The sequence below is a fragment of the Leopardus geoffroyi genome, chromosome B2 (genome assembly GCF_018350155.1).
Source record: "Leopardus geoffroyi isolate Oge1 chromosome B2, O.geoffroyi_Oge1_pat1.0, whole genome shotgun sequence".
NCBI classification, from domain to species: domain Eukaryota; kingdom Metazoa; phylum Chordata; class Mammalia; order Carnivora; family Felidae; genus Leopardus; species Leopardus geoffroyi.
Window position 1 is genome coordinate 12341093 of NC_059332.1, and position 10953 is coordinate 12352045.

Here is a 10953-nt window from a genome sequence, read left to right on the forward strand (position 1 = left end):
GGGGAAAACAGAAGCCAGAATGAAGGAATGACTCTATACCTACAATTTTGCAGGTGTCTGTGCCCATTCTTACTACCTTCCCATGATGAAAGGAGGAAGTCCCTCCTTCGAAAGCCAGTCCCTGCATCCGAGCTACATGGTTCATCGTGGCCGGCACACTCGGTGACCTTACTCATCAATCATCGCCTCTCCCCTGCTTCCTCCTCAACACTATCGCTCCTAAAAACCTTGTCTTTGAGCGTAACACAAAATTCTCCTTGCTTCCCTTCTCATTGCCTCTCCACCTCTCTCCCTCACTTCAAAGCCAGGATTCTTGAATGTGCTTTCCGTGCTGGCTGCTTATGCGTCCCGACAACCCATTCCCTCCTTCAAGTGCAGCCTGGTCTCTGTCCTCACAATGTTTAAGCAGTTCTCTCCAACATCTCCAAAGGCATTTCATTGCTGAAGCCAGCGGACATCTTTCAGCCTTATCTTACTTGACATCTTTAGCGTATTTGCACAATTGAACATCTCTTCTTTTTGAAAACATGCCCTTCTCTCGGCCTCTTTTGCTTTCCCTTAATGTCTCTGCCTACTCGCCGGTCTCTAGTCATTTCCTCCTGCCTCTGCCACTTCTCACTGTTTCAGGCCCACTTCTCTGCTCTCTTTACACACTAAGCCTGGACACCCATCCCATCCTTGACGCTCCTTCTCCTTATTCTCTATAAGGAATACATTTCCACATCCTTCATCCTACTTCCGTGGTGTGTCAGCCAGCCCTGGCTGCCATAACACAATACCACGAACTGGGCGGTTTGAACACAGAAATTTATTTTTTCACAATTCTGAAGGCGAGAAGTCCCAAATCGGTCATGGTCAGTTTCTGGTGAGGACTCCCTTACAGGCTTATAGAGGGTTGCCTTCTTACAGTGTCCTCACCTGGTAGAGATTGAGTGCAACCTCTCCGGGGTCTCTTCTTATACGGACACAGATCTCCTCGTGAGGGCCCCACCCCCCCCCCCCCGACCTCATCTAAACCTAATCATCTCCCAAGGCCCCACCTCCAAATACCATCATATTGGGCCTTAGGGCGTCAATGCATTGTGGGGGAAGGGTACATAATTCAGTCAATAGCGTGATGCTCTGAAATTCTTCTGCCTTTCCCATCTCTGCAGCCATTTTTCTTATCTAGATTATTTCAATAGTTTCTCAGCTGGGCTCTCTGCCTATGTTATCTCCTTTAAAACCATTCTCTGTCCTGGAGCTAGACTGATGGTTTTGAGTCAGAAATCAGGTCTCATTAGTTCCTTGCAAAAGATTTTAGTAGTTTCTGATAGACTTCCTGTAAACTCTACACACCTTGAGGGAGCACAGAAATCCCTTCATGCTTGGACACCAGCTTATCTCTCTGGTTTGACCCCTCTCTCCCTTCCCCCTTGTACTCAGTGATACCTCCATAGCACTTAGGGTTCTGTGGACACACCCTGCTTATTAAATTTCCACATTTTTTTTTAACATTTGTTGATTTTTGAGAGAGAGAGACAGAGACAGAGCACGAGTGGAGGAGGGGCAGAGAGAGAGGGAGACACAGAATCCAAAGCAGGCTCCAGGCTCCGAGCTGTCAGCACAGAGCCCGTCTTGGGGCTCGAACCCACGAACCAGGAGATCATGACCTGAGCCGAAGTGGGATGCTTAACCGGCTGAGCCCCCTACTTGTCCCAAATTGTCCACATTTTCAAGACTCAGCTTAGATGTCGCCTCCTTTCTAGCAAGCTTTCCGTGACCCTTTGGCTAGATTAGGTGTTTTTCCTAAATATCTCCACAGTGTTCACCTGTTTCTCCACCCTTAGCCAACATGGTCAGAGGTCATGGTTTTTTACTGGTCTGTCTCCTTGACGTGGCTATAAGCTTTTCAAGGGCAGCAGCTCATTCCCAACTCCTCACTCAATGCCAAGTTTATGGTGCAGCCCTGAGCACAAGCAGATACTTTGTGTTTGCTTATTACGTGAAAGCAATTTGGTGCAACTTCTTTTATTGATGAGAAAACTAACAAAGAGAATATAAGCTCTCACTCAGAACAAAGCCCAGCTGGCAAAGGAGCTCAGGAACAAAGGCTGTCGCTATCCATGAGTCAGCTATCAGCTGTTCCAGGGCCGGTATTGACACCCCTGGAAAAAGTGATTAGAATCGAATTATCTTGCTTCTTTGGGCCTTTGTCTGTAAAATGAAGAGGTTGCACTAAATCGTCTCCCAAACTTCCTTCTAGGAAGGAAGGCTAAGGTTTTATCATTTCTTATATGGTGACCATACATGTCTGGTTGGAACTTTTCAGAAGTCACCGACTTAGGATCTTTCTTACTCTACCAGAAAAGAATTTGGGGATAGCCTGGGTTTATAAAGACCCTAGGCAATCTCTTCCCTGCCCATTCGTTTTTGTCATTAATTCAACATTTATTGAGCACCTGATGTGTACCAAGCCTATCATGCTTTTCAGCTTAGACATTTCACAAGTGCTGAGAAACAACAAGTTCCAAGGACACAATTCTCTGTGAAGACCATTTCCTGTCTAATTTTCCACACTCCAGATAGAAATGCAGTGGCTTCATAGGGGAAAACTGTATAGAAGGCACTAAGAACCGTTCTATTCAGTTGCATTTAGAAATGGTTATGTAACTACTACATTGAACAAGCATGACTCATAGGATGTAATCAATCATAAAGCAAGACTTCAAATGTATTCCCCGGAGTGAACACTTTCTCTGCTCTTAGATGAAATTTAGACCAACATTTTATTCTCTAGTCACTTCCGGGTCATAAAATGTCCTTTGGCCAGTCATCGGCATGTCTAGCTTCGGGTCGCAGTAGCAACATCAATTTGTTTTCACACTTAGACTTCTCCCTTCCTCGGCTCAGCCGCCTACAAAAGGCTGCAACCCGGTGACAAGAGCAGCCCGTGGCCTCACTTTTCCCCAGCCCTGCATCTTTCATCTTTCTAACGGGGATTTCACTCCTCTCTCGGGTTGGAGCAGTGGGAGGAAGCTGGGGAAGGCAGAGAAGCAAATCTCTCACTTGTCTTCTCTGGCCTCGACAAGCATTCAGAGTTGCCTCTCTCTAGTTGGGGTTTCAAGACACTGCAGGGTAGGGTTTTTCTAACCCTGTCGACAGATGGAGATGTCTTCATATGGCTGATCAGTTACTCTTCCCTCAGACCGCGGGAGTCTGGCACCAACGCCAGTCTTTTTTTTTTTTTTTTTTTTTCTTCTTCTGGTCCCCCATCCAGATGACCCTCTTAGAAAGGACACAAGATAACCTCTTGCCTGCTTTCTCTCATGGGTGGTGCACGTCTTATCCAAGGGAATCACTCACACTTTCTTTGCTCCCGAAGCCTTGGAAGGGCGAGGGGGGCAAACACCCAACACACAAGACTACTCTGTGCAAACCAACCCTTTCCTTGCACCCCTCGTTCTCCTTCTTAATGTACTTTCTGATTTATGTAAGAAGCTGCAAAGTCACGTAATCAGCTTTTGACAACCTCCTTTGCAAATTTTGCAAATGAAGGTCTCCCACCTCCCTTAAAAATGTGATATCGACGCCTCGGTGCTTTAGCTGAAACGTTTCATTCTTTTACATTTTACCTGCCTTGCAATGTTGCAATGGCCAATCCCTCATCACATTTTTGGTCTGCATTCACTGGGTCACTGTGACAAGTAGCCTTGTCCTCCCCCTGGTTTCCTTACCTAAGAGAAAGTTCACATGAATTTTCGTATGACATTATTTGCATAATCTGGAAACGGGGCCTCGTCTGAGCTTCTTGGAGCTGCCATGATAAAATACCACCAACAGGGTGTTGGAAGCAACAGCACTTATATGTCACAGTCCCGGAGGCCACAGTCTGAAATTAAAGCGTTAACAAGGCCACATCCCTCCAAAGGCTCTGAGATAGAATCTGCTCTAAGTCTCTCTCTTAGCTTTTGGTGGTTACTGGCAATCTTTGGCTTGTGGCTGCACTGCCTCAATCTCTGCCTCTGTCTTCACATGAGGATTCCCCTGTATGTCTGTGTCTCTGCGTGGCCTTCTTCTCTTTTTTTTTTTTTTTCAGAGAGAGAGAGAGGATCCCAAATAGACTCCACATTCAGCTCAGAGCCTGGCATGGGACTCAAACCCATGACCTTCGCTGGAATCAGGAGTCGCATGCTCAACGTACTGGGCCACCCAGGTGCCCCCCTCTGCATGGCCTTCTTATAAGGACACCAGTCATTGGATTTAGGGCCCATCCTAACCCACTATGACATCATTGTAACTTGATTACTTCTGCAAAGACCTTATTTCCAAATAAGGTCATAATCACAGGTTCTGGGTGGGCTTGGGTTTGGGGAGGGGAGGGGGTACACTCTACAGTCCAATACCGATACTGAAATATATTCTGTAGAAAGGTTCAAAATCAGTGCATATACCATGTGGCACGTTTCTCCCCCTGGTAATTTTTTTTGATGGAGGGATTACATTAATTTCCGAAAGGCCCATGGAAATAGTACCTCTGGGTTTCACCGCATAGCAATAGTCATGTTCATAGAGGAATATGACAAAAGCGGCATTCAAACAGCTTAATAAGCATGGTTATGTATCGTATGGGAGAATCGATGCAAACTAATAGTAGCTACCCTCGAGATGGGCGAGCGGATGCTTTTTCCGCAGCTGCATCGGGAGTGGTACGACGTAGTATTTTTTGATTTTTGCCACGTGACTTGTGAACCAAAAGAGATTCGAAAAAGACAAATGACGTTGTAATTTTGAGTGGTTTGACTCTAACTACGCATGCCGAAGTTGTAGCAGCACTCGTAGTGATATGTCGTTCTAGATAATTATCCATTTCGAGGCCTCTGCAACATCTGAGATATTTTTCCTGGGACTGCCTCCTCCCCAACCCCGTACCGGATTTCCCTTTTCCCAAAAGTTCAAGCGGTCGGTTGGAATTTCGTTCGAATGATGACGTAACGGCAGACATGCAACGGAAAGCAAGTAAAGGAGAACCTTCCTCATAATATCCATCAAAGTTGGTTTTTCTTTTTTTAGCAGAAACTTCAAATACAATTTCTTCATGATTCGTCAACTGAAATCTATGCTGAGGAAAGGTGGACCTTTAGAAGGGTGCAATGAGCGGTTAATGCATATGTATATTCTATTTCCTGCCCATTTGTTTTTTTCTAGTCGTGAGTAACTTCTTCCCAGGACCTTTGAGTTTGGTTGGCCAAGAACGCCTTCTGAAAAATCATGAACTTCTCCATCCCGGCTAACTTAATGAGATTGTGATGGACATTTGGAAATTGGGAGTGACTTCATTACATTGCAAGTATTTCTCAGAATGCTTTTAGACCTTTCCTATGACTACTTTCACCTGCATTTGATGTGCAACTTCTTCTCTGGACGTGGCGAACACAGGTACCTGCTACCTTTGCACGTGCAAACGGGGTCACTGGACGACTACCCATTCTTTCCGTGCCAACGATTTATGCCAAATTAAATCTTCCTTTGGGTAATTGTTTTCCTTATGTCTTACTGTGTGGCTGCATCTTTATTGCAATTTGTATTGTATTTTCTTCTGTACGACATTTGGATTCTTGTGGAAGTGTTGTGTATGTAAATAATGGAAACAACACCCACACCATAACTTAGCTACTGTGGGTGCTGCCACACTTTTTTCTTCCTGTTTTCTTCCTTTCTTTTTTAAATCGCCGTAAGAATAGTTCTTTGGAATAAAGAGGATGCAACAGCCTTAAAGATACAGTCGGCGCCCTCTGGTATTAACGGAGAGTAGCGTTTACTGAGAAACTGTCCTCTATAACCGATAGCCAGCACGACTGGTTCGAACTGCATGGCATTCTGAATCTGCGCTGGCTTAAAACGCAGAGGCAGGTCGGGGGTGGGGGGGCTGTGTGGCTCAGTCGCCTGAGCATCTGACTTCGGCTCAGGTCATGTTCTGGTGGTTTGTGAGTTCGAGCCCCGCGTCGGGCTCTGTGCCGACAGCTCGGAGCCCGGAGCCTGCTTCGGATTCTGTGTCTCCTCCTCTCTCTGCCCCTCCCCTGCTCATGCTCTGTCTCTCTCTGTCTCTCAATAATAAATAAACGTTGAAACACAGCAGCAGGTATGACACACATTGTATAATGTTCCGCCATAAATTGAGCATGGCAGGAGGTATACAACTCTCAAAGTGAAATGGTTACATGGTAACCAGACAAATGATTGAGCTTCTGTCTGGGTTGGCCTGTTTCTATAAAATAAGTCAGGCCGCAAAGAAGATTTTTTTTCTCCGCTCTGGAGAAAGGACCGTAAGTTCAAGTTACACAAAAGCGCTGAGCACAGTTGTACTCAGTAGTCTTTTAGGACTTTCAGAATATCTGTTACCTAACGGGCTCCAAGGGCACTGTTTGAACTATCGAGGTGCACTTGGAAACAGGTCCGTGGAGCCCTGGTCATAAATGCTAAGAGAGAGAAGGGACTGAAGCCTGCTTCCCTTGGTCTCTGCTGGCCTCCTTGGGTGCAGGACAGGCTGTGACCGCATCGGCACAGACCACGGGAAGGAGGAAGAAGCCAGGATCCAGTGGGGGGACAGGGTCCAGAGCCTGTCTTCAGAAGCTGGCCCGTCCCCAGGAGGCAGCGAGGCGGGCCGGTGAGCGGCGGTCAAAGGGCACGACCAGCTCAGATCGGGCCAGGCTATTTGGATATCTGAGTGAGTCCTCTCTGCCAGCAGAACACAGTTCTGGAAGAAGTCCAGGTGACGATCCTCAAAATCAGGCACAGTTCCAGGTGATTGGTCCAGTCGCAGCAGGCCCCCCGCCAGAAACTGAGAAGAGACTAGGAAATCGCATCCTGCTTCTGAAGAGAAGGGGAAGAGAGCAAGGGTTTGGCAGAGCAGAGGAAGCAGGGGTCCAGGGCAAGCATCCAACCGCTGCACAGAGCTAAAATGCCTAGCAGAGAAACTGAGGCCGACTCAGGTCACAAGGCTTTGGCCAAAATGATCAAAGAACTCTGAGACTCCCGAGTCGACACCAGGAACCAGATTTCCAGGTCTCTAGGCAACCAAAGCCATTCCGTCTATTAATAGGTCTCAGGCTGATGACACTGATCAGGACTGGCTCTGACTGCTTGGGGGCGACTAAGAGCTTCTGGAGCTTGAACGTGCAGAAGAATTACCTGGGATCTTGTTAAAATGCAAATTCTGATTGGATAGGTGCGATTGGGGCCAATAGTCTGAATTTCTAACAAGAGCCCAAGTGATGCTGCTGATTTATTTGCTAGAGCAGCAAAACTGAGAGTCCAAACTTGCTGTGAATTCGCTTCCCTCCCCGCCACCGCTCCCATCCATGACACCTGCGAGAGCAACACGTCCCTCTTCCCCCACCCTCCTCATTGTCAAGTCTGACCATCTTCTTTTCCTGGCTTTCCTTCCCCCCAACCCCCCATGCTCCCAACTCCTTTGTCTTAGTGCATTTCTTTCTTTTTTTTTTTTTAATTTTTAAATTATTTATTGATGTATTTTAATGTTTTTATTTCTGAGAAAGAGAGACAGAATGAGAGCGGGGGAGGGGCAGAGAGAGAGGGAGACACAGAATCCTAAGCAGGCTCCAGGCTCTGAGCTGTCAGACGTGGGGCTCGAATGTATGAACCACGAGATCACGGCCCGAGCCAAAGTCCAACGCTTAACCGACTGAGCCCCCGGGCACCCTTGTCCTGGTGCATTTCTTCTGTCGAGACCACCAACGGAAAAAGAGCTTTTGCTTAGAAAATAGACCAAGGTAACAAAAGCCAAAATCATTGTTCCCATTGTCAACACACAACTAAATGCTTGTATGTTTGATAAACACAATCAATCCAGATTAACGTCTTTTTCAGTCACCGTTTCCTATAGAGAGTAAGGAGCATGTGACCTCTTCCCTTTCCCCCCTGATATCCTCAGGCAGTGAAGAAGTGTCTTCTGAGTGGTCACTTCAACAGCACATATACTAAAATTGGAATGATAGAGAGATTATCACGAACCCTGCGCAAAGATCACAGGCAAATTCCTGAAGCGTGCCATATTTTTAAGAAGACATTAAAACAGACCCAAATTAAGGAGAACTGTACCATGTTTATGAAAGAAAGCAAGCGATGGAGTAAAAAAAATTTAATTCTACTCTAATTAATCCATAAAAACAATGCCAATCCAACAGAAATCTCAACTGATTTTTAATACAACCTAATTCTAAAATTTCAGTAACAAAGCAAATGGCCAAGAATAACTAAGAAAATTTTGGAGCTAAAGAATACAGTGTGGGAAAAAGGAGAAAAAAAAAAAAAGACTAGGGTGTGGGAGGGGAGTTTTCACTCTACAAGAGCTTAAGACTTAATACATAGTTATTAAAATGGCGTAACAATAGTTATAGCTCTGTTTAACGTGATCATAAGTGATTTCAATTTTATTTGTGCTCTTTTGATTTTCTACACCAAATATGTACTTGTTTCGTGATTAAAAAGTAAGCCAAAACTTGGGGCACCTGGGTGGCTCAGTTGGTTAAGCGTCCGACTTCAGCTCAGGTCTCGATCTCGTGGTCTGTGAGTTCGAGCCCCGCGTCGGGCTCTGGGCTGATGGCTCAGAGCCTGGAGCCTGCTTCCGATTCTGTGTCTCCCTCTCTCTCTGTCCCTCCCCCGTTCATGCTCTGTCTCTCTCTGTCTCAAAAATAAATAAACGTTAAAAAAAAAAAAAAAATAAGCCAGGGCGCCTGGGTGGCGCAGTCGGTTAAGCGTCCGACTTCAGCCAGGTCACGATCTCGCGGTCCGTGAGTTCGAGCCCCGCGTCGGGCTCTGGGCTGATGGCTCAGAGCCTGGAGCCTGTTTCCGATTCTGTGTCTCCCTCTCTCTCTGCCCCTCCCCCGTTCATGCTCTGTCTCTCTCTGTCCCAAAAATAAATAAATGTTGAAAAAAAAAAAAAAATAAGCCAAAACAAACAAAAAGCCAAAAAACACCTAATGCTTTGAAAAAAGGGAAATATCTACTAAAAGGTTTTAAAAAATCAGAATGGCCTCACATATTTATTTTATATCCTTATTCCCTAAAAATAGATCTGTATATAGTCTCCACTGGATAGTTTCCACTTCCAGCAATAAGGGGTCACTATTTCTTGGCTTACACTGGAAACTAATCATATAATATAGGGCTGGTTATTTAAGCTCTCCCAGTGTTTCAACCTACCAAATGGTGAGAGTAATAGCTTCCCAGCTCACCTTGGAGGATTTGTTGTTAGAATCGTACAAGATAGAGGCGCCTGGGTGGCTCAGTGGGTTAAGCATCCCGCTTCGGCTCAGGTCATAATCTCCTGGTTCGTGGGTTTTTGAGCCCCAAGACAGGCTCTGTGCTGACAGCTCAAATCCTGAAGCCTGCTTCAGATTCTGTGTCTCCCTCACTCTCTGCTCCTTCCTTGCTCTCTTTCCGTCTCTCCCAAAAATAAATAAACATTAAAAAAAAATTTTTTTTTAAGGAATTGTACAAGATAGTAAGTGAACATGCTTAACCAAGTATCGAAACCTATACACATGCATACCGCTCTTTGGTCAGTATTTGAAACGGAGCAGTTACAGATTTTAGAACTTTGTACCAACCCATGTTAGTGTGGCTGGATTACTGAAGCCACTTGTACTCAACAGGTAAAGAGAGCATGCCTCCTTTATATCACCGCTGCACTCTCCGTGGCCCATCTCCTTACACACTGTTTCCCATGTATTCACTGACTACACTTACTGAGCGCCAATAGCACCAGGGCCAGAGCCACGATGGTGAAAGAGGCACTGTCCTTGTGCTCATGAAGCTTACAGATAAGCAGAGGATTTGTGGACAAGAAAAGAGGAAATTTCAACATAGGGTGACAAATGCTGGGACGTGGTGAGTCCAGAGTGCCATGAGCTCTCGTGGGGCCACTACCCAGGTTCGGATGGTCACAGAATGGTTCTTTAGCCACGTAACAGGTAAAATAATGAAAACAGTGAAGAATGGTGGAGGGGACTGGAGACGGGGGGGGGGGGGGGGGGGGGGGGAAGGGGGGAGGGAAACACGTTCCAGGCACAGGGTAGAGCCCTTGAACTGCCCCCAGAGGGCGAGGAAAAGCAACGGAACTACTTTGGGCTTAAAACAAAACACACCCTAGATCATTTTGAAAATCTGCTTCCTAATGTTGCTTAGGCCAGGCTCAGCATGGGCTCAGCATGACATGTTTTGTGGTAAGTTGTAGGATGACCCCTCCTCTGCCTCAAGCCTCCAGACCACTCCCCTGCTGGCCTTTAACCCCCACCCCCCCTCCACTGCCTGCCCTTTCCTTTTGAAAAGATAGCACTCTGAAGAGGTGGAAAGAGGCTTTTCTCTTTTGAAGCAGCAGCATTATTAACAGAGAAGGAAAAGTCTCCCATGAGCTACAGCAAAATCCTGCAGATTGGTTTATGAATCAATGTAGCTTAGGCTAAAGCAACCTAATTTCCTGAAAGCCACTCCGTGGCTTTAGGCTTCCAAAGGGGCATAAAGCTTGTATGATATTTACTCTTAGTCAAAATTAAGTGGAAATGGCCAAAAACAAAACAAAACAAAACAAAACAAAACAAAAAAACAACACTGAAAAGGAATTCTTCTGGGAGGTCATATCATTAAAAAAAAAAATAAGGCCTACAAAGAAATATGGGAAAAAACTCATATATTGGATTAAAGAAGGTTTGGCATTATACACATTAAAATGTTAAATTATTAACTATCTCAGAGTAATTGGGTTTCACGTGACTTTTATATCTTTTTTTTATTGTGAAATATAACACACATTTGGGAAAGTGCATGATATATAAAAGTTTAATTTAGGGGCGCCTGGGTGGCTCAGTCGGTTGAGCGCCCGACTTCAGCTCAGGTCATGATCTCACAGTTTGTGAGTTCGAGCCCCGCATTAGGCTCTGCGCTGGCAGCTCA

The 10953-nt window shown here is 45.7% G+C and overlaps 1 non-coding gene across 1 annotated transcript; it reads left to right on the forward strand.

Annotated features, from left to right (window-relative positions):
• Positions 1-7955: 7955 nt before the first annotated feature.
• LOC123610030 lies at positions 7956-8059 on the forward strand. The gene has a single exon (XR_006718065.1). It is a non-coding gene; the product is annotated as a U6 spliceosomal RNA (small nuclear RNA).
• The last annotated feature ends 2894 nt before the right edge of the window (positions 8060-10953 follow it).